Genomic DNA, 25,085 nt, shown 5'->3' with positions numbered 1-25,085 from the left:
CCTTTTATTAACAAGAAAGGCGGCGTATTTTTCGCGTATTAGGCCAGTAATTGATGAGTACTGCTCCTGGTTGTTTATCATGGTAATCACCAGCCGAAATAGCTCAGTTGGGAGAGCGTTAGACTGAAGATCTAAAGTTCCCTGGTTCAATCCCGGGTTTTCGGCACATGTTTTATAGTTTTTAACGTTTTCGGCGCACTCATACATTTTACACGTAGATCTCAGGGCCTCCTGATTCTCTCTATTTTAATTTCATATTTATTGTGAGACTATGGTAATTTTTGGGGATAATTTCTTTAAATTGATCTTTGGTGGTCCTTCCCTTTTATTAACAAGAAAGGCGGCGTATTTTTCGCGTATTAGGCCAGTAATTGATGAGTACTGCTCCTGGTTGTTTATCACATCTCTCATCAGCCGAAATAGCTCAGTTGGGAGAGCGTTGGACTGAAGGTCTAAAGGTCCATGGTTCAATCCCGGGTTTCGGCACATGTTTTATATTTTTTAACATTTTAGGCGCACTCATACATTTTACACGTAGATCTCAGGGCCTCCTGATTCTCTCTATTTTAATTTCATATTTATTGCGAAACTATGGTATTTTTTGGGGATAATTTGTTTAAATTAATCTTTGGTGGTCCTTCCCTTTTATTAACAAGAAAGGCGGCGTATTTTTCGCGTATTAGGCCAGTAATTGATGAGTACTGCTCCTGGTTGTTTATCATGGTAATCACCAGCCGAAATAGCTCAGTTGGGAGAGCGTTAGACTGAAGATATAAAGTTCCCTGGTTCAATCCCGGGTTTCGGTACATGTTTCATAGTTTTTGACGTTTTCGGCGCACTCATACATTTTACACGTAGATCTCAGGGCCTCCTGATTCTCTCTATTTAAATTTCATATTTATTGTGAAACTATGGTATTTTATATAGTTTTTAACGTTTTCGGCGCACTCATACATTTTACACGTAGATCTCAGGGCCTCCTGATTCTCTCTATTTTAATTTCATATTTATTGTGAAACTATGGTATTTTTCGGGGATAATTTGTTTAAATTAATCTTTGGTGTTCCTTCCCTTTTATTAACAAGAAAGGCGGATTTTTCGCGTATTAGGCCAGTAATTGATGAGTACTGCTCCTGGTTGTTTATCATAGCTATCATCAGCCGAAATAGCTCACTTGGGAGAGCGTTAGACTGAAGAACTAAAGGTCCCTGGTTCAATCCTGGTTTTCGGCATATATTGTAATTCCCGTGTATAATTTATGAACTCTCATAATAGTTTCACTTATAGTTCCCATATTCGTAAGGTCTTGAGGACCTTTTACGTTGACTTTGATGCGTTCTAATTCTTCAAAAGGTCATTTAATTCTGCCACTTGTTAAATCTGAAGTTTGAAGTCCAGACCGTTGTCGTGAATATTGTGTGATTTAGCCATGATACCATAAATTTTCTTTGAAAGGGCAAAAAAATATTTGGATTATAAAATTTGTGTTATTTGTCTTCTTATTTTCCTGTTTAATTCACTTCACTAATTTTTTATCCCACCAGGTATCTTCGAAATATTTAATATTTCACTGCTACATATTAAAAGATTAAATCCGGAATTAATGGTTTGGCATTCGTACTTTACAGAGTATTATATTTATAATCAATATTAGACCCAGGTAAGGGAAAACAAAGCAAATTAAATTACTCAAGATCTATGAGGAGCATGCTCCAATAGTTGTAGGTCAGTTTTACATCGCAGTCACAGGTTTACCTTAAAACACTGAAGCCACAATTTTCACACAAAATACACTCGACTTTAAATTACGTTATGGTGAGTTCCGAAAACCTGCACCAAACCTGAATCATATACCACACAAAAGTTCAAAGGTTATTGTATTTTTACTGTACCCACTACAATGTAAATTAAATCCGATTGTACATTAAATGGATATTTTATTTAGACTGCACACCGCGCGTTATCATGTAAGGGCCTCAGATCAGAAAATAGCGTATTTAGCCCCAAACCGTAACGAAGGATGAGATGCGAGCGGGTGATATTAAAACCACATATCAGCTGCACCACAATGGTCACCATTTGTAGGGTGAGAGTTGGTGAGCGGGAGAGCAGGACATTGAGCGAGGTGGGGGGACCGGAGAGGGTGGGGTGGAAGGAAGAATGCTCCCCCCCCCCATAGTCAGACTCGCTCCCCCTAAAGAGACTGAATGGAATTGATTGCCTGCCGAGTTTCGGATGGTCTCCCCTCCCTTACTTACCTCCCCTTCGCCCCCGCCCCACAATCCCCCTCCCCGTTCTTCTCGTGACCCCCAGTTCGGGACGGCAGTGCGTCCCGGGACACCCTCCGCCTCGCACATCATTCAGCGATTTAACACGCTTCTGCATTGTGCCCCTTCGTCATCGCCCCTCCCTCCTTTTTCCCCCCTACTACTCCGCGAACCCACCCGCTGCTGCATCCTCTCGAGTCCAACTCAGTTTCTGCACCCTCCCCCCGAAGTGCTCACCCCCTCCATTCCCACCACCGAGGCCGGAACCTAATGGTCTCACGGCGGAAGGCAATTCAGGGTGTTTTTAGAGTTGATCAGCGACATTCTAGCCGGTTATTCTGTTGGTCAATCGATATTTTAAAATACTGAATATACATAGCTGACCGACTAGCCGACTGTGATCGAAAGAATATTAATGATGTTTGAGTATTTACAGCCATATTCCTTTAATTGGGAAGGAGGAATTGTCTGCTGACAATACGTTGTCGTCACACAATCCATATTTCGCAATTAAAGTTTAAAAATCTTTCTTGAACCTCCTCTGGGATGCATGTAGCAAATTGTTAGATCCCACGGAAATAAAATAAACGTCATATAATAGTCCAAATTTTGAACTAATATTAATTATGTACATAATAAATCCTTGAATTAATAAGGAGTATTAATATGTTGTTTATGCGTTGCCATTACTTAAAAACAGCATTTCTGTTGCTATCACAATGACAAAACTTCTTCCTCCTTCTCAGGCGTTTTTACTTTCATACGATATCTTTGTTGATGGGATAAATTCTGATTTTTGTTAAAAGAGTTTGTTTCCCTGTAGATATTCGAACGGCACTCTCGAACGATGTGTAGAAGTAATCCAAAGTTCTGTTGTGAAAGGGGAGCACACGCACAGGTTTGCAGAAATAATATTTATGATTCTCTAAACTAAGTTGCACTAACTAAACTAAGTTTCTGGCTATTCATTTCGCAGGTAATAAAATTCGATCTCTGTAAACTTCATGGCATTCCCTATCAATGATTCATTTCATGAATTTTCACATCACCAAAAAAATAAGACGCAACATGCTACCGCATCCAAAGCGAGGGTGACTTGAATATGATGATTCTTTATTGAAACCAAGTTCGTTGATTTTTATTTTGTCTTTTGAGTGGTGTTTTGAAGTTGACACTAATAAATTAAGCTACTCTTTTCACAGCTCATAATATTTTTCTGAACTGAGCACAATTTCAATCGCTCAAGGCACAGAATGAAATGAATGAATGCTCAAGAGCATTACGCATTCAAAAGTAACACAATAGGTGTACGACTTGGAGGGCATCCGTCATTTTTCACTCGTCACATTCCAGTTAGTATTCTACTTTTATTAAGTATTGTAACACTGATTAGCATAAAATAACTTTTAGTTTCATTTAATAAGAACCGACCGCAATTTCAAAAATGTCCTCATTTTTAAAAACATCAGTGTAAAAATTAACCATTGTTTTGAAAAATTGCTTCTTTTAAGGCGTGATGGGATAAAACCGGAACATTTAAATGACTAAATGATATCACTTTTCCAATAGTTAACAAAGTTTTACCAAGTATAAATAATAATATAATGAATAATTTTGTAGTAAATGTGTTAACTAAGGGAAAATTGCTATTATTTCTCTTAAATAAATTTTAATTCGACCACTATTATAATTGGTAAAAAGTTATAAAGGCGTTCTACAGAAATCAATGATGTCTTGCAAGATTTACTGACCGTTTCCTATGGATGTAACAGGTTACTTTTCATAGCATATGATGATACGGTAGATACACATAAAATAATACCAGAGCTCCAAAAAACGTTTTTCGTGCGTCAGCAGCAGAGGTGTATATCCACTATGTCACAACGCCTGGGTACTACTCTTATGGAGATGTGAGTTTGTTGAGATTTTATAATGGAGACAGTTAAATTGTGGCGTAATTTTCTTAGGTGTGATAAAGGAGTCTTATGATGAGTACATGAGGAGATGGCACCATTTCAAGAATTATATCTAAATTGCATTATTAAAACACTTGAATTAAACATTAAGATACTGAAAATGATAAGTTTACTGTTTTAACGGAGTTTAATTTAAGGTTTATCATTGAAATGTACCACTTTTATTATATTTTAAATCAACAAACGACATTTATATCAAAAAGCAAACATTGGCACTGCCCCGCCACTTTCGCATTTGATAACATGAGCCTTTCCTGGGCCAACACTCCGGTTGTAAAACCATCACACCCATTAATGATCTATGACAAATGTACTTTTCACCATCCATTGCGAATATCTGGAGCCTAACCTTAGGTCATTAAGAGATTTCCCCACGAGGTTCTTCGACTGACAACCCAATTTACGACCGGCTGGACGGTCAGCATCTCTAGGTGAAAACAATTTGCAATGTAATTCAAAGTTTATCAGCATCTAATACTACCAATAAACTGTGATTTCCATCGTATTTATGATCGGAAAGAAGCTAAAGAGTGTCTTAACTTCTTGGTTAACCGTCTGGTTTTTATCTTCTAAATATGAAAGCATCTATAAGAACAGTCGGAAATTTAACTATGGTTTGATTCAAGAAGTCAAATGTGCGTCATGTGTACGTAGGATCTGGGGGAGCAAGGTAAAGAAGAAAGGACAGCATCAAGAGTTATTTGAGAATAGAGACTCCCGTTCCTATTTAGCCACAAAGTGAGAATTTAGGTTAATTTCTATATCCAATAATAAGGAACTTGAGAGACTTCAATATCGTTATTTCGGTCAGTAGATGACCGCCAAAGGGGAGAGTAAGGACATGACAGCGAGAAGACGTCAGTACCGTAGCACTCACTGTTCGATATCAAGGAACGAATGTCATGATGACATGCTGACCGAAATAACTTTATTGGAGCCTTCACAGTTTCTTAATATTGGCTATAGGAATCAACCTAACTTCACATTCACAGTCAATAGCTCACACGGCTCCTCTCTACCAGTTCCGTAAAATGACTTTTTCATCGTAGCGTTTTTTTACGATTGGATTAGTTATCGCATTGTTTAATTATCTCTTGCCAATGACTCCTAATGGCTGGTAGGATATACCATGCTTGACCTAATGTAAAATGCAATACATTCAACATTTCATTACCTTATCAACCACTTGTTTAATTATCTCATGTAGTTTTCTAATTTTCATTAATTTTCACCATGCAAAATTAATGACCTAAAGGATTAATTCCCATGTCAATCCAGCTCACCGTCCAAGGGCAAAGTTGTTTCAGCATATCCTTCTTAGTTATGGAAATGGATTTGATATAATTTATTTAACTTGTTAGAAAGTGTTAAGTTTCTATTAATTTTGCTTTGTCATTTGTATTAAATATCATGCTTTATTTATTGTTTTTTAAAGTCGCTACTACCCAATATGTTTCAGGTTAAATAGTAGTGCGCTAATCTGTACAGAGGGCAATTAATTTGTTTTTTCCAACCGCCTATTCTCTTTCATTCACTTCAATAGCTTCTTATCCGCTCTTGCTCAAGTTATTCTAACGACTACCAGCAAAATTACATGCTCAGTATGTGTGAGTTCATTTGATAACATTCATTGGAGAGGAGAGAGAATTGGTGAAGATAATCATGGGAAAAAATTGTAATTGGTTAGGGCATTGTATGAGGAAGGACTGCCTGTTGACGACTTTGTTAGAGGGAAAGAGAAGACGAGGGAGAGAGAGAAAAATGTGACGCTGGACATGATTAAGATTGGGAGAAAATAGAAACAAATTTTTAAAATGTCTCAAGACAGGAAGACATGGAGGTCAACCATGAGAAAACCTGCCACAAGGCAGAACAAATGATGATGATGATTCTCTAAGCAAAAGGAATGTATTAGCAACATAATTTTGCCCTAATTGTCTAATGATTGAAACCAAACTTATAAGGTCTATTGGGTAAGAAGTATGTTCTGGGAATCTAGCTGAAGAAGAAAACTCTTCACAGCAATACGGACCGATGGCTTGCGGAAAATAATTCATTCTATAATAAAACGCTCCAAAATGATTAAAGCTAGTTTGCTTTTAGGCGTTACCATTTGTAACTTTACTGTCAAATGTTAAGCCATGGGCAGTCACATGCTTCCACAGCAATTAGCATGGAATTGTGGAGCAATAAGTTTATAACCGAATCATGTAACGTTGGTAGTCGTTTTCCAGCACTTCCACGCCACAGCCAGCACCACAACAACGTGGTATTTCCACTTTTGACTGAGATATATTTGATCCTATAAGAAGACTTTATATTCCCATTTCTCCTGAAAAGCAAGCGAGATGAATAAAAATACACCCTCAGTCTTTCGCGAGGCTAAAAATAAACCCATAAAGAGAGGTACGAACCCTCGCCCCGCTTCGGGGACCGATTGTGTTCGACGCGGCGGGTGTCGCATCGCAAACATCACGGACGACGGCGTCGATTGGCCGACATGCAACACTTACGACGTCTCCATTCATCTTCCCATGGAGCTGCCCCTCATCCCAAGCCACGGAACAGATTGGCAATTAAAGAGTCTCAGCGTGGGGATCGTCACGCAGGTTTGGCTGGCTCCCTCATGGTTCGTCCCCCTTTTCTAAACGCTGGGAAAACTTCCAAAAACCTATGGACGAGGAACATATGGCCCCGATTACAATAATTCCGAATCGTACGCACAAGTGGGGCTCAAAACTCTACTACGAGAAAAGCTGTTGAGTGAACACGGAGCGCATTTTTTTAGATGGGTTTGCCTAGAAACCGAGAGAATTACGAAGGCTCGTGATGTTCAACAATGATTGAAGTTTACTTCCAATGAAACGGCCATTGAATCTGAGATTTCACTACATTTGAAAGAACTTAGAGGAAGAATTACTTCATAACTAAGAATTTGCATTGAATATTCCTAATTCCTAGAGGTTTACACTCAACCAGTGGCCCGAAGAGAAAATCACACGAACCGTAAAAAAAAGGCATAAAGTTATTTTTCCACAAGACACTTAATGTCCCTTAGATACAGGTTATAAAGCACTAGTACGTAGGGAAATATAAAAAAATATGTTTTTTGTTATATTTACCGTAAGCGATTCTTTCTTAAGCCTGGTCTTCCTCACAATAACTTTAATTCAAAAATATAAATAAAATGCAACAAATGTGAAAAATTGGCATTTTATCATAACTGATTTAGGCATCATATTAGTATCATTTGGATCAATTTCTAGACGGTTTACAATTAAACGAAATCGGTAGTGATAATATGTTGTCTTTCAGACATAAATTTTCCTTGAATATTAACCAAATGGTATAAACCAAAAACTTTTAAAATAGGATTTTCCCGAGTTATCGTTTACCGTCAAATGCTTTCGTTTTCAATGTTAACTAATTTCGATCTCATGGCTGAAATCGAATTCCTTTCTAATTAGAGAAGCCAAAGCGACATAAGATGCTTTCCCGTTGCACTGAAAAGCTCTTGTCAGGGAAAACATTAAAAAGATTTGAGATCAATCCAATGTTCATCTAGCAGTTACAAGATACAAATTTGAGAGTGAGACCGGAAAGAACTACTACTTTCTTTCGTGATTGCATTGCACTTCAGGTTAAACCCCTGGATAGGTCAAATGGTTTACATCTTATAATAGACAATATCGACAAAGAAGAGAACAACAATAATACCGTGTGAAGAAATTTAATGTCGAATTTCCATTAGGAAACTAATATCTAACGTGGAAATAGGAACTAATACTAATGGAAGGTTAAAAAAAGGAAGACACGCAGTAGAATCAAACACATGAACAATCTTAAGACTGTTGTAGGTGTTGTTGATTCTGAATTTCATCAGATTTCCTTAATGCTACTGTGAATCTAACCGATGATGTTTCTTCTTGTGTCCGAACGCTGCGCGACGTCTTTCACTTCATGGAAACTAAGATACCTTGCTTTGACTGAGTAAATTTTAGGTTGATATTCGCGTGAGAAAATACCATGGTTTGATTCATTCCGGAATGGCATGATCGTATTACACCTTGTAAACAATGTAGTAAATTACTAAATGTTACATCTCCCAGGCAAACAGACTGGTCAATGGAAGCCGTTTTACTGCCAATAAAGAAGCGGTATGTTGGGTGATTGGGCAGCAATACTTGGGAATAAGTAGCCCCTTCCCTTAATTTTTAACAAAATACAAGAAAAATAAATATCTATAGTCAAATACTAACTACAATTAAGAATGTAGTTTGGTCCCTTTTAGGACATCATAGTTTAACCGTAGGACTATTCTCAGAAAAATAGTTCAATGAATTAATAATATCAGCAATGATAATACGATGACATTTTTGTCAAAAGCAGAATTTTTGGCGTTATTATAATTTTATTAAAGAAATGGTTTTAATTTTTTAAATCTTTCATCGCAATTATATTAATTGTAACAATTGTTCATTGGTGTACTGGTAGTTGTTACGGGGTTGATGGCAGAGGTAAACTAAAAAAGAGAAAAGTGATTAGCCTCAATAGCCTTCCCACAAGATTGCCAAGGTTTTGTACCTACCAATAACTGCCGCATTATCCCCTCCATCAACCACTCAGGGTAAAACTCAGTCTGTTCACAGTACATCCCCCTAATTTGCCAGTAGATAGATAATTGATTTTTACGTTTGAATTTAACTGCAAAAGCGTTGCATCAAGATGCAGGGTCCACCATAAAATAAACAAAATGTTTTATAATCAATAATAATGTTGAAAATATCCCAACACCTGGTCACCAAACATCATGGGTCGATTTCTTAAACTACAAGTCGGGTCAACAAGTCCTCATACGGAATCTGCTTAGCGCAATAAATGATGCAACACTTGTTACTTGCCCTCTTTACACAGTACGAAATTTTGAAGGTATTACGTAAAAGAAGCTTTGAGAAACAGTCCCCATATTTTTCAAGAACCAGATCTTTCGCCAAATTTTGTCATGTACCAGCTTGGCACTTCTTATATGAAAACTAGGGCAGGGTAATCAGGAAGAAAATTTTCAACTAGACCGGAATTAAGGGTATCTCTTGCTTAGATAATTTCCCTCGGAAACTGCTGGTAATGTTCCCGTTTGGGAAATGAAGAGAGCCGGGTTCATATCCCGGTGAAGTCAAACGATGCTTTCATGGCAAGTCCTCACTCAACTGTGCTCTTCGATCATTTGCATCACCTGCATACGCAGGCAGCCTCGTGGCGGGCCTCGGTGGGGAGCGGAGCGAAGGGAGGACTCTCAAAACCGCCATAAATCATCCGCGCCGCAAGTGGCTCGTCGACAAACTAGACCGACCATGCACCCCGCCTTGGGCGCGTGCCACTCAAATCTCGCGTGCGATATTCATGCGCGCCCTTACCTCCCACCCCTCCCTTCTCCCACGGACTTCATACCACCGCGAACGAGAAAGGAATTGGAGGACTTGAAGGAGGATGAGGGGAGGATCTTTTCTCCTCTCCCTATCATCCCCGATTCTACCCTTTCCCCCTCTCGAAAAGGGTTCACGGGTTCATCGCGCCGCCTGAGGACGCCGTTCTGAAAAATGGAAGGGATGAGACGCAGGGGATATGGGATCGGGGACGGGGAAATTATCCACGCTTCAAGGGGTGTTATAATCCTCGTTCCGTATCCCTTATTCCGTCCTCTCCCATCCGTTCAAAAGACCTCCTCCCCGGTCTCGCTTCCGACCGCCCTCCCGCTGACGTCACGTGATGCTGAGACCCCTTTTTCCCCCTTCGGCCGGAGCACTTCGCCATCCTCCTCGATTTGTCCGATGGGATTATTGGGGAGGAGTACAAGAGCGCACTGAAAAAATTGGTTGCACCAAAGAAAGAAACGGTAACATGACGAATGTTGGGGGTGCACCAACCAAAGCTAATTGTTTGAAATTATACATGCTTGAAAGTAGAATTACATCACGTCGTCCCTTTTCAAGGTACGCAAAAAAACACGAGCAGACTCATTTTATGTCATTTCAGGGAAATTATGCCATTCCATTATTACCTTCGCAGTCTTCTGTCCTTGTAACACCACTTACGCCTCCGTCACTTTCACGTGAACGTAACAGAGGCAACATTAGAGGAACCAGTTAATCATCACAGTTATATTTTATATTTATCATCAAACCTAATCTTTATAGTTTTTTTAAGTTAATTTACAAAATAGCATAGGTAAAGACACACAGTGTTACCTGTGAAGTTGAACCTTGAAGTTTGATGTGATGACGAGGACCCATGTTTATTCTGTAGTTGCATTAACAGATGCCCTGGCATACACCGATAGTGTATACGTAGTGCCCTCCTGGTAAACCCGAGATTCAAATATGTGTTGCGGCAATATCCATGTAGTTTGTAATTTCCTCAAAGCACTTAATAATACGCAATTTAATACCGTAGGATCGCGCTGAGGATAGTGAATCACTAAATCTGCTATATTGGAAAGCAATGAGTTATTGATACATGGTATGAATTGGCTTTGTCAAGTAATTAAGAGAAAAATAACTTTTCCCGAAATAATTCGATAAAACTATTTTCTGTGTACTATTGGAAGTCCTTTCTTGAACATAATGTTTGAAATATTCGATTGCATTCCGCACTTATATTGGCGCCTTGAGACTGCATTAGGCAAAAACCACCCTTCGTCAGAGATAAGTTTAAAAATTACCACTCTTGCAGACCTCAGACAAGGTTAAGAAGATTTGAGAACGTTTCTTTCCTCAACTGCTTCACACTGAACACTGCGTTCACTTTCCGAGCTCCTCCCGTCAATAGCAAATTCTTAAATGGCAATTGGCTATTCTTCCTCATTCTCGCCTGGATTTCTATCCTCCCTAGTTGAGACACGTTGCCGGGGTTTCATTTAGATAGGCCTGTGACCCGTTTCTCAACGCCGCAAATCGATTTGCAAGTTCTCTGAGAAGTCTTCTACAACTACATCTACACCAATACCCCGCGATCTACAAAAAAGGTGTGTTACATTCTTAAACGTTAAAAAAATAAAATTCACAGTTTCCCAGTTGATGCGGTTGAAGTAATTCATATTTTTGAAATAATTTTAGCACTTTTAGAGACAGTTTAATAAACACACAAAGCCAGTTAATAAATGACGCAGATTTATTGTATTTTGATATGACTCCCCGAGTCGTAACGTACGCAGTTATCAAACTCCTTGATGCGGAAAAGTGCTTTTTTAATTATTTTGCATGAAACTTTCAGATTCGCATACTGAGATGTAGACAAGTAACAAGTGCCATTCTAATAATTACCAACAGCAGACTCCGTACGTGCAAAATAAAAGAACTTGTTACCTCCTGCGGTTTATAGGTGCGGGCCATTGGTGAAAGGAAAGAGCGAAGTACCAACTGGATGAAATCAATCGGTAACTAACGCATAAATAAATCCAAATTCAGATGAAACGAAGGTGGTCCTTGCCCTACCAGGATGAGTTTCTCCTCACCCGCCCCCTCTCTCCAAGGTCTCTCAAAAACACGGATTCTTCTTGAATGGAAACTTCGTAGCCTTGATGCTCCATTGTTCCGATTTGTCCCGAGGCAGAAGCTACGCCGATCCGTACCGGGTGCGCGCGCTCTCCCTCGACCTCCTCCCCACCCGCGGGGTGTTAAGTCCGGCCCCCCAACACTTCCAATGCGGCCCTCGCCGGCCCCTCCCTCTCGTCTCCCCTCCTCAGTCTCGCAGAGCTCGCGCCCCCGCTGCGAAGGGGCGTTTCAGTTTTCACTCGGGCTAATTTACTTCTTCTGTTGTGGGCTTTTAAGAGAATGCGCCAAGCGTGGAATGGGGCGTTGAGACGGACCGAACATGCATTATCATCGACTGACGCAAACTTATGACCGAAGCCGCGCCAAGGGAAGTAAAATGAAACTATCAAGGGCCGCTTCGACCGCAAATGGGGCCCGATGAAAGGGAGCATGGGGCTGTTTGTGCGAGGAACTCAAGCCGAGAGAAGAATTCCGCATGATTTCTCGAGCCATTCATTTCGATCTACTTAAGTGCTCGCAGTGAAATAATGCAAAATTTATGTTGTTTTGCCTCATGAGGAAAGGAAATATTTTTAGTATTATCCAAAGGAGATGGAGGAGAGGCAAAAACCATTTACGTAACAGTGTACAAGTAATAATATAAGACGTACATTACTGTCAAAATTATTATTATATGTATAAGTACTGTTAATAAAACATTGTAACAGTCAAATACAAATAAACTGGACCAACTTGGAAGAAGGGATTTGAAATCAGTAACTGAGTTAAGAGGCGATGCATTAGAAAAAGAGGAATCTTTCGAAACATCGCGTTATTCGATGGGAAGAGGTCTGAGAATAGATAATAAGAATAGCTCATGGCAAGAATAGCTCACCCTATGGGTGAGACACATAGACCAGAAAGTAAATGAGGGAAAAGTAGAATTCTAGAATTCTAAAACAAACGCTGGATGCAATTGTTGGAGATCATATGGAAGAAAAATTGAGAAGACGGAAACTATGCTAAAGGGCTCGGGAGGAAGTTGCGATGGGGATCATGATGCAGAAAATAAGAACCAGACGGATTAGATAATCATTGAGAAGTGAATTTTTATGAACATAATAGAAAGCGAGGTGCCCGGAGGCAGGCCACGGGACAGATTCGTGGGCCAAGTGAAGACGGATGTTGGATGGAGGGAGTTATCATTAGGAAAGGGGAGAGTCAGTCAATCTTTATGTTTGACGTACTGATTATGATGACATTATTACGGCAAGGAGAGTCGCAGGGTAGCGGTGAAATAAACCTCACAGCATCTATTGGCACTGAAAAGTATCAGAATATCTCCACCTGGCCGTTCCTCTGATCCAGCCTTAAATGACGGCCTTAGTCAAAAATATTTCCTTTGGCTAAAAAGACATGTCTATCTGTCCAAGATCACTCCTCCTGATATGACTTCCGCCACGCTCCCAATCTCCTCCTCCTCCTCCCCGAAAGCTATATAAAGGTTGTCTCGTTTATCTCATGTGCAAAGGCACCCTTGAAAATGACGCACACAAGTTAAAACTATGGTTTGCGCAATAAAATTTAGTGGGATATTTCAAAGTTGGAGTTTATTTTATCTAAAGGACCACATTCAATGAAGAGTATTTATTTTTTCATTAGTGAAACCAGATAAGGGTTGTTTCACGTAAAAAACTTTCCTTTACCATGGCTTTCTTTACAATAGTTTGGCACTGTAATTTTTACCAAATTTTAACACCAGACCTCCCCTTCTTTAAACTATTTCGTTTGTGAAAATATTTAGGTGAATTTACTACCATATTTATCTTTATAATTCAGCGTACAGGTAATTGGAAACGTTTGTGTTTGAGTTCAGGTTCTAAAGAACAAGCCCCCATTATTGAGCACTTAAGCATTAACAATGTACAAAAATACATTTACGCGCCTCTCCTAATAAAAAGCACAAGTATTGGTCACTAAAGCACAAGTAATATTATACGTCTATTATAATTATTGGTATTCCACCGGTTAGGGTACGTTTCCGATGGGCATAGCCCATAAATACATATATTTGCCTCTCCCAAACAAAAAGTACAACCTGAAAACACTGGTGAGACAAGTTATGCCCAAAAGTAATGAATTTCTGTGAAGTGGCGACATATGGCTCCAAGCTAATTTACAATTAATTCGGTCTACTAAATCATCATCAACTGCCAGTATTATGGCAAGATAGGTAGGCTCTCCTCACCAAAATGTTCAGCTACAGAGATTCGCCTTGGGAGTCGTCACTTGTTGTTTGTTCTTTTCATCCCAATTTTTTATGGTGAAATTAATTTCTTAACAATTAGCCGGTAAATCGAAGAATTCAAGTTATTGTAAACTCTATTAATGAACCCCCAAAACATTTACTAAACTCATATCCCAGGCATCATTTAATATTCTCTCTTTGATTTCCTTTATGGGTTAAATGGAAGAAGGGACCATTATGTATCAATTTCGCCCAAATAAAGACCTCTATATATCCTTTCCTCTCTTCCACCCCTCAATACTATTTTTATCAACCCACGACCAGTCTCTCAACTCACTCAATTTTTTTTAAATACCCCACTACTCAGTTTTGGTATCGTTAAATCCTCTTAGGCGTTCGCGCTAATTTCAGATAATGACTTCGTATTCATCATAATGGTGGAAAGCAAAACACTTGCCATTTCCATAACAGTAGGAAATGAAATACGGCGGTGTACCACCCAAAAGCTCACGTTTTCAAAATGTTTCCGAGATCGAAAGAAATATTTTTTTGTAGTTTCTTTATTATCTTTGCATGTATCAACGAGAATCCTGATGGAATAACAAATAACGAAATTGCTACTCAATTTTGTGATTTTTGATAGTATATTTTATAAAATATAATTCCTAAAATTGTTGAAATACATTTATCAACATCACTCAACGAATGAAATATTTCTTGAAAGGTCTAAGAGATTGTGCGTCGGCGTTTATTTGTTCTATTATACCTCCAATTGTAATTAAAATTCGTTTTTCAAACAACTGTCTACCTAGACCCACAACGTATCAAATTTTCTCTTATTTTTCATGAATAGAATATCATGAAACTTTCTTTTCTAGTCCTTTATGCCCCTTCTAATTCATTCATGTGACTTGACCCTGGTATTTTTAAATTACTGTTCGATTTGTTTCTAGATATGTATCCAATGAAAGAAAACATTCTCCAAATCAGGAGTCCTTATTAGAAAAAATAATTACCGAGTATATGTTATCCAATATTAACAAAACTGAAATTTCTAGCCCAAATCGTATTCAAATTAAAATTTAAAAATATATTACTAATGGTTGACTGTAACGAATGCAATGCAATTAAAATGCAATGCAATGAAAAGCATTATATTGATAATAAATTTGTTCAAGACGGATTACACAATAGTAGAAACTTAGGCATGTAGAAAAGATCATAACAGCGGTATATTTCGTAATTTATAATGAGAATTAATGCACATAAAACTTCAACTCATGAGTTGGTGTGGGATGAGGCGAGAATTTAGATATAATATGTTTTATACGCATTTGATGCCAAAGAGAGCGCATAAATGCATTATTTTAAGGGAAAAGTCGAAGCAAGATATTTTGAGAATTCAATCTTCAAGGCTCCTGCACGAGGCCAAAAAGGACGTCCGCGATATTTGCTTATATTGCCATTCGCAAATGATGCAAAGCCATAGCTCACACGTTAATCTTTCTTGATTTCTCATTTCAAACAGCTCTCTAACTATCACCCATGCTTCCGCTTCCCACGTTTGATGTAGTGTGTGACATGTTTACGCCTCGGGAGAGTTCAAAGCGCCGTTTCAATTCGATGGGAGACTGGGGCTCGAGGCGAGGACTCGCTTAAATCTTGAACGGTCTCCTTTACGCGCCTCTGCCTCCTATGGCCTGCTGGTATACTTACTCCGAATCGCCCTTTTGCGAAGTCTCAAAATAATAGTGTTCGGAGTGAAATCAACACGTTTGATTCGTTTCGCGGGACCCCCAGAACATTCTGTTCTTCCAATGGAATACCAGCCTGGTAGCCATGTTCGAGAATCGGTCGTGAATCACGTAAAATTTTAGGGGAATCACCGAGTCGACCGACATTTACGATGGACCATCACATACGGCCAGAGGGGTTTGTGGTTAATGACAAGTAGGATGATAGATTAAAAATTTGGCTTTGGCTAAAAAGGATTTTATGTATTAGTGCAGGTTTTGGGTTCATCGAACTATCAAATACCAAGAGAGAATGATAAAAATAAGAATATTTAAGAAATACATGTGCATGTGTATACTTGAGAATTTTCGTCATATAAGTGTATGCCTTCGCCTAATACGATGTTTGTTCAATAAACATTGATCATAATTTTTTATCTCCTTAATCATTTGTGCAAAATTATATTTAATATTATACTATTAGCATAATGTGTAATGCATGTGTAGTACAAGTTCTATTGTTTTAACTCCATTAGTACGTCGGCAGCAGTATTTGAAAGTTGAATAATTTTCTGATCGCCTGAGGAAACGATGCAGCAAGCACGCGTTGCTGCATTGACATTTTGCTTTTGTCTGGTTGAATCGTCCGCCTATGTAATGCTACAGGAGACTTGTTAAGAATCACTTCTTCCCCACGGCATAGCAAGAAGATGGTTTAAAATGTTTAAAGAGGGGAGGCAATTAATTTAAAAGAAAGTGTAACGTTAGTCACTGTTCTTACGACGTTAAACAATTACACCATTGCTGTCCTTGGGGGAGAAGATCGTCAAATGGCGTTAAGAACAAATCAGAATTATTAAAAATTTCCTTAGGTGTCACCCACACATTGGCAAGAGAAAAATTGCAGATGAGACATGATTGTGCAAGGTGGGATTGGAGACTATTCATAATTGAAGAACAAGAGCGTGTTTGTGTGCATGTTTGTTGGTTGTTGATGTTGATGCTACAGGAGGATGAGGAGTTTCTTTCAAAGTTTATAACTCGAAACTCGACAGAAAATCAATTTCATTCCACTTCTTTAGGAGTGACGAAGCTGTCGATTTCAGGTCATCATGAATAAAAACACCCAGTTGTGCTACGCATGATCTGTTTATCCAAAACCCATACTGGTTACGGCAAAGTATGTGTTTTACAAATGAGAAAAGTAATTATTTTGCTAACAATGATATGTTTTAAGATTTTGCAGGTTATCGGTATTAAAGTAATCGGTCTGTAATTATTGGGATTTTCTCTATCACCGCCGACTTTGTAGAGAGAGAGCTATGGGAGCTAGCATCCATTCCTGAGGCAATGAAACTTTGTCGACTTCTCCGAAGCTATTTTTAAATAAGGTGGGATGCTTCCAGTATTCTAGAATGGATTTCTTCCTGATCTCTGGCTTCGTTTTAATATTTCGGACCTGCTGTTTTATTTCTTCATTAGACAATAACATGTCACTAATGAGCTCTCAAGTTGTGTGAGAGAATTCGTTTTTTGCACTAATATCTTAGTTAATGACGTTCTCAAAGAAATCACTTAAGATATTATACTTATTTCCGCTACTTCAACAATTTCGTCATTTTATCTTCTTCAAAGAATGTGCATTTGGACCTAACAGTTTACTTTGTATTCCCTTGAGCGGAATCCAAGTTATGAGGGTTCTCATATAAATATGCACATACTATTTTGCAGGTAAAGGTACCCAAAGCTTTGCATATTATCTTTTTCATTTTATCTCGACTTTATAAAGTTTTCCTCTCTAATTTATGCATTAGAATTTCGTCATTACTTCTTAGACTATTTTTCAAATTTGGGTAAATTTTTCTTTGTTTTCATAACGCTGCCCCCACTACTTTGCTGTACCGCTTTGGTTCCTTATCATTACATTTGCATATCTATGGAATACATTTCTCAATCCCGGCTCGCATAGTATTTAAAAACATTTTCCAAGTCTGTTATTTGTTACCGCTCTGAGATTCCGACTTGAATGTTTTCAGTTCGTGCTTTAACTTCCTCCGAAGCCCATTCAAGTTACCTTGATACTGAGAGTATATCCCTTGAATGGATATACTCTCAGTAATGTCCAGGTTTGTGATCATCCCTGAATTCTTAGTCGCAAATATGCCAAGTATGCTGCTACCTCGTATTGGCAAGTTAAAAATTTTTTTAAACGAGAATTAAGGGAATCGTCTCAGAAACTGCTGATGAGGATAGCGATTTTTTTACGATTTTCCAACACATGATTTTCTCAACTAATTGTAGGTAGATCAAAACCGCTCGAGACTAAATTTTCTGTTGCTATGCTTGCTCAAAAATGTATATTTGCTGATCGATCTTTGAGATATACTCATAAATCTATGTGGAGTCAGAGGGTCAGTGAAATTAAGATATTTACGAGTATAAGGTTCAGTGATAATAACCGTTCACGTAAAACCTGACTCACTACATAGTTTTCGTCGCATTCATTAACCACTAGGCTTTGAGTTAATTGCGACGAATGCTCCACCACCAAATCTGTAGAGTCTATATTTTCTGTTGATGATGAAACCTTTCGGAAAAACCTCGCTATGTACATCATCCTCGGTGAGCCAACTTTTCGTCCTATGACAATATCAACCTTTCTACTTTCGAAAGTGTATTCTATGTCCAAGATTTTGTTTCAGAAATGTAATGCCTCTTCGAAAAATTAATGCCATAATATGTATTCCATCGAATTCTTCATCCATATAGGAAATGAAAATGTAATTGCTTGCAGTATGGCTGTCATTATTATCTATTTCTTAAGAGCTGCCTGTACCTACACTGATTGGTCCTAAGGCATTTTCCATGTAAATATTGCCCCAGAAAAAGGCCTACGCACTGAACAATCAACTACACTAAACTTTTGCGTACAATATAACTAAATCTCGTAAATAATATGCCTATTTAATGCTCAATTGCATTTACTTTACGTTAGGGTAAGCCCCGTGGAGCATTTACCTAGGGACAGTTAGGTTAATGAGGTTCGAATGGATTGACTATACCGTCAATTAAATGCGGTTGTACTGTTGTCTATTGAGGCAGTGAATGCATTGTAAAATCATTCCATAACTGGAGGAACATGCTCCTCATTTCTCTTGAATAATTAATTATATCTCCATCTACCTTGTTCTAAAATCGATTTCTAATGTAATACTCAGTCAAGTGCACTTTTTACTCACCACACAAATGAACTTTTCATTTTAGGGAGTGAAAGTTTAGATGTAACGCGATTTTAATTGAATGCTTTTTATTTAATTTATATCCTTTAATTAAGCAATCACTAGTAGGATTATAACATATTTTATTGAATTAATCTAACAAATAAGAAAATGAATGAGATTAATTTTAAATACTGAACATTTTTTGCCTTCAGAAAAGAAAATATTATGGGATAAACGCGGGGCCAATTGTAAATAAATAGTCCCCAAACCCTTGGACTCGATTGCAAGAGGTGGTTGAATAATAAGAGGCATTCCAAACTAACTACCGCCAAGCAAAAACGGACTCATACATCTTGACGATCCTCTCATTCTAAGAACTGAAAATTAAAATGATGTTAGTGTGAACTAGAATTACCCGCGAACTATAAAAATACATGGTAAAACTCTTGATTGAACAAGGGACCTTTGGATATTCAGATTAACGCTCTCCCAACCGTGCTATTTCAGCTTCTAATGAGAACGATAAACGACCAGCAACAGTGCTCATTAATTACTGGCCCAACACGCGAATAAGCCGGCTTTCTTTTTAACAAAAGGGAAGGAACAGCTAAGATAAATTTGATCAAATTATCATCGGAAAATACCATATTGTCACAATAATATCTATTTAAATTTCAGAGAATCTGCAGACCCCGAGATCTGCGTGTAAAAATGTATAGGAGTGCGCTGAAATCATTAAAAACCATAAAAAATGTGCCGAAACCCGGGATTGAACGAGGGACCTTTAGATCTTCAGTCTAACGCTCTCCCAACTGAGCTATTTCGGCTTGTTTGAGAACATTGAATACTATTCCTCAAGTTTGGGTTAATTCTCGAAGGGTGCTTTACGGGCGTTCAAAATACTACTTGGACATTAATACTGTGGCACACATTCCATCTTCGTACTTAATACTTAAAGTTTGAATTCCGACGTTATCATCTTTGTGCCTTTAAAATAACTGACGCACGGTCTCTCTCATTTTTCCTCCTTTCCCTAGGGCCGAATTCTATACCTTTTGACACGAATAAATTCATCTCAAATGGTTTCACTCTCTGGAAAAAAACAGCATCTACAGCTGCACAATTTCCCGCAAGCCGCCGCAAGGGGGCGTGGCGGGGGGTGGGGGGTCGACTTAGAACTTTTTCGTTTAGATGAATGCGCAAATCTCTTATGAGACAGTTTTACCGACAAGGTATGAGTCAAATTTGTAATGCTTGTATGTTAAACTTTCAACAGGAACTCAGGAAAGATACAATTCATTAATGTGCTTTTTTCCTAAAGGACTTCAATAACTGACATCAACACATTTGAACTTTTTGGAATGTTCTAACTGCAACTCTTCAAAGAAATTGCAATATTGCCCTATAAATGGACTGATTAACGAGCATGTGGTAAATTTATAGACTTTCACCAAGGGTACTTTCACCTCTCGGATCATTTAAAATTTTTTCCACGTGCACGAGATAAGCATATTGATATAGAAAGTCCCGATGAAAGCGGCAATATAGGTTTAAGTGTCTTGACCATGAAAGGGGACTCAACTCGTTCAACTCAAGGGGACTCAACTCAAGTCGATTGGACTCGTATAATTACGGCCCTTCAGGTCAATTGCTGATCGCTCTTACCTATTGGGCGACTAAGCAGCCTTTATTGTTTGTAATCGGAAATTAATGTAAAATACTATTATCAGCAAATTATCGGGGGAAAATAACATATTTTCTCAACTGGCAACCCTTTAGATTTCATAAAAGACCCCAGTGTAGTTGTTATGATTTAGGAGTGAGATGGACTTTTGTAGTAGTTGAAAAAATATGCCAAAACCCTGGACTGAATCAGGAACTTTTGTAACTTCAGTCTAACGCTCTCCCAATTGAGCTATTTCGGCTTCTACCATACCGATATTTCTATGTCTACCTACAGATAAACAACCATCAACGGTACTCATCAATTACTGGCTGAATACACGAATAAGCCGCCTTTTTGTTGATAAAATGGAAGGAACACCAAAGATTAATTCAATCAAATTATTCTCGGAAAATACCATATTGTCACAAAAATATCAATTTAAATTGAAGAGAATCGGGAGGCTGCGAGGTATACGTGTAAAAATGAATATGAGTGCGCCAAAAACGTTAAAAAATGTGCCGAAACCCGGGATTGAACCAGGGACCTTTAGATCTTCAGTCTAACGCTCTCCCAACTGAGTTATTTCGGCTTACAAGGCGAACGAAACACCACTACTTTTCACTACTTCGGGTTAATTTCTCGGAGGGTGCTTCAGTGGCGTCCAAAATACTACTCGGACATCAATACTGCAGTATACCCTCCATCGTCGTGGTTAATACATGAAGTTTGTGCTCCGACGTTTTCATCTTTGTGTCTTTAAAATAACTGACGCTCCATTTCTCTCATTTTTCCTCCTTTCCTTAGGACCAAATCAATCACTCGCTCGATCAAAGGCTCGATAGAGCTTGCCCAATACCCAAAACCCTGAGCTGAATCCAATGCGGAAATTTATGGTACGTAGAAAGATGGAAGCGACAGGTGTCAGGATATCCTCAGCCTTTTCTTACTGTTTGGGAACAACTGGGGGTGTCTATTGATATCCCTTGGATTTTAATTCCGGTCCTAGAGTTCAACTGCTGGTCGTTCCGGCCCATTAGGTAATTAATACGCCGTCACATTATGAAAAAAGATTAATTTAAAATGCCTTTATTATTATAATAACTCGGAAAAATAACAGATTTTCTCAATTAATATCATTTTAAATTTCAGGGAAGGCCGTGGTGTAATACAAGGTCTGTCCACAAAGTAACTTTCGCTATGCTATAAAAAAATACACTGGAATAGATACAAAAAATGAATTATTTTCATCTGAAAACTACATATCTCTACTATTTTTAGACATATTCGCTAAAAAGGGTTAAACATTTTCCGCATCTCTGAACTAGTTTAGAAATTCCCTCGGCATAAAATTTTACCCTCTGAGATCACAGCCAACCATCTTTAAGTTCCTTGTCGAGACGAGCACAAAACAAGTGGTAGCCTGACTTTACAGTCGTGTTTCCATGCAATAGAGACGTAGAAATCTGTGGGAAACATTTTAAAGATTTCAGATATCGTAAAACGCCGGTTTGCACGAACTTTTGCAATAATTTCCAGGTGCAGTTAATTGTTCATCACAGACGGGGGCGGCCACTTCCGTCACCATCATGGACAACTGTGTTCACTTTTAAACTAACGACAGCACTGACGCACAACTCTTGTCACTCATCACATCACGTCCGTACAGAGCATAAATTCCCCGATTAATGTCAGCAGCTTTGAAATTTGTTATCGGTAAACACCTTATCACTGAACGGACATCACATTTGGCGGGAATTACAATTGTCTTGCTCATCTTGACTCGCAATGGTAAACAAACGACAAGGAGCGCGACAGGTCTGTACATCTGATAAGAGCCGCAGAATAGTGCCCACCACAGACAAAAACTAAAACCGTTTGTACGTTACGTGCCTTATAATTTCCTGCTAAGGAGGATTTTGTGTTTCACATGTTCCATTTTTCCCGTGTTATTTTCCCACGCGACTTTACAGGGAGGACCCCCGATTCCCCATCACATGCTGTCGCAGCGGAAAGAGCGGAAGGGGGGGGGAGAATATTGACATGCAGGGCGTCAGGTGGTTGATGAATAACCCTTTTCTTGTTCTCAGAAACTCCAACCTTGCCCCAAAAGAGTTTTTCACACGAAAATTACGTACGCATCTCCATTTCATGTCGCAAAATATGGGGGTGGGGTGCTCAAGTATTATGGAGGCAAAAATATTTACGTTGAAAATCGTGGGAAAAGGAGATCCAAACGTTTTGTTTCCCTTATGTGACAACAAACAGTACGACTGACCACTTTACATTATAATATTTGAATAATGCTTTTTCTGTAGCTATAATAGATAGTGGATGAAGGGGGTATTGACCGGCAGCGGGATGTTGAAGACTGTAATTGAGGGGATAATGCTAGGCAAACGAGGAAAGGGAAGGAACAGGATAGGGATGTTGGTAGGAATGAAGGGAGGAAGAAAGTACTCAGAGCTGAAGAGGGACCTGATGTAGAGTAGGATGTTGTGTTTTGCTAGGGGCCACAAATTATTTTAATTAGTAATTATGTCCATCCAAAAACCTACCTTAACCGGTAGATTACCTAATAAATTTTTCATCCATTAAATAAAAATTTCATCATTATAACCGTGATTCCTTTTCGCTGATGAGTACAGGGTAAATGGCTGACTTTAAGCATCGTGGAAATAGTCATTGACTTTCCAGCCAACGAAAAACGAAATTCAATTTCGTTGCTTCAGATGGGTGTCGTGAACAATAGTGCACTGAGTTCAGCTATTAAGTGAAGGGTATCGCATTCAAATCTCGGGCGATGTTGCAAGGAAAAACCCGTTAAAAGCCCAAGCCATACGATTTCCTGGATATCAAAACTTTTTGAGAAAACACAGTGGGCCAAATGAAAGAAGCAGTCAATCCAATCCTGAATGTTTTAATGGTATGCATGAAATAAGCTTAGTTTAGATGTAAACTCTGCGTTCTTCAACCAAAATCAAATCTTTGGATTGATAATTGTGACAGCGATTACCCATGACTTAAGGTAAGGTTAACCCTGTATTCGATTTTCCGGAGAAGCGAGGGTAGCTATTGATTTTTTCTGCATGATAAAAATCTACCTTATACAATAACAAAGCATTTTAGCTTAAATACGTAGAAATACTATGCTTTCTGATAATTTCCAAAACCAAAAATATTTCCTATCCCTCTGTATAGAAAATGAAATGCTTGGTAAAATATTACTTTGCGGGACAATGTAAAATTTACAGAATTCATTAGCACATTTTCCCATTTCTGTGAAGTTTTCTTTCAAATTTCAACAATAAATATAATCTTACATTTCTTTGGCCACGCCAGGAGAAGAGAAAACCCAGTGATTTAAGTCGATGCCATAACACCCAAAATCGAAAACGATTTATGTCAGAAGGGGACTTAACAAAGATCGATTGGCATTTAAAAAGCTCCCGGGATTCGACGCGCTTTTTTATTCGCAAGGACTGTCTACCATAGCGGCAGTAAAGGACAATAAACCATACATCCGTATCCGTCGGAAATCGTGCTGCCCTTCTGATCTCGGACGCAGGGTTTCGACTGGCCATCTGGCAGGTCATTGAGGTGCGAGACCGGTGCCAGGCCGAGGCTTGAGTCCTTTCCGGTGATGAAGTAAAACTGAAATACAGCGGCGTATTTCTATGGACTTAACTTTGCTTAATACTCAATATTAGGCAAAGTATCTGATAACAACTTTTATTTTGAGCAGAAGGTTAATTAAAACTTTCTTCTGATCAGCTACGCAGAAAAATCTTAGGTTAGGTTTACAATCCCCTCACGTACATTTTGCAATTTAATTTCAATTTCAGCCATCATTATAGGAATAATGACAGAACTATAAAACGACCTCAAGTAAACCTCTAAACGATCGCAATAGATTGGAAGTGAATCCATTACATTAATTATTAAAATGATTACTAGTTGTTTCACGAGAAATTTTCCCCTTTCAGTTTAAAAGTGTGATTTATTGATTGCATTGAATTGAGATATATGAGATTGATTGAATATATACCCTTATGAATTAATGATTTCATTTGTGCTGCTTCACCAGTCTCATGTATCTGTCGTGAAGTTCGCCTCCTGGTAAACTGGGTTGTGGACCTGAATCCTAACCTAAAGTGCAAATGTTTCCTAAATAACATGGTGACTTAACATGAAGAAGTAGACATAGCTGAGAAAATAGTAAGGACAACTAAGACCGATCTATAAGAAACTGTCCGACGAAGCAACTTGGACGTAAGCCATCACCCACAGTAATCAACCCGTTGGTTTAGCAGGCTCGTACTAAGCCGTAAGGTGCGAATGAAATTCACATCAGGGCATGGAGCATATTCTATCCCTGTGTCGTATGCGGACGATATGGTCCCAGGAATACCATACAAATGGATGAAAATGGGTGCGCTCGGAGACCA

General features: G+C 38.6%; 5 non-coding genes across 5 annotated transcripts; 3 read left to right on the top strand and 2 right to left on the bottom strand.

The window, feature by feature from the left end:
• Positions 1-92: 92 nt before the first annotated feature.
• TRNAF-GAA (transfer RNA phenylalanine (anticodon GAA)) lies at positions 93-166 on the top strand. The gene has a single exon. It is a non-coding gene; the product is annotated as a tRNA-Phe (tRNA).
• A 247-nt stretch (positions 167-413) lies between these two features.
• On the top strand, positions 414-486 carry TRNAF-GAA (transfer RNA phenylalanine (anticodon GAA)). The gene has a single exon. It is a non-coding gene; the product is annotated as a tRNA-Phe (tRNA).
• A 247-nt stretch (positions 487-733) lies between these two features.
• TRNAF-GAA (transfer RNA phenylalanine (anticodon GAA)) lies at positions 734-806 on the top strand. The gene has a single exon. It is a non-coding gene; the product is annotated as a tRNA-Phe (tRNA).
• An 18,922-nt stretch (positions 807-19,728) lies between these two features.
• TRNAF-GAA (transfer RNA phenylalanine (anticodon GAA)) lies at positions 19,729-19,801 on the bottom strand. Its single transcript has one exon. It is a non-coding gene; the product is annotated as a tRNA-Phe (tRNA).
• A 1,355-nt stretch (positions 19,802-21,156) lies between these two features.
• On the bottom strand, positions 21,157-21,229 carry TRNAF-GAA (transfer RNA phenylalanine (anticodon GAA)). Its single transcript has one exon. It is a non-coding gene; the product is annotated as a tRNA-Phe (tRNA).
• Between the last annotated feature and the right edge of the window lie 3,856 nt (positions 21,230-25,085).

This window comes from Hetaerina americana, unplaced genomic scaffold, assembly GCF_022747635.1.
Source record: "Hetaerina americana unplaced genomic scaffold, ioHetAmer1.1.p SCAF_7, whole genome shotgun sequence".
NCBI classification, from domain to species: domain Eukaryota; kingdom Metazoa; phylum Arthropoda; class Insecta; order Odonata; family Calopterygidae; genus Hetaerina; species Hetaerina americana.
This window is presented reverse-complemented; position numbering and strand designations above follow the sequence as displayed.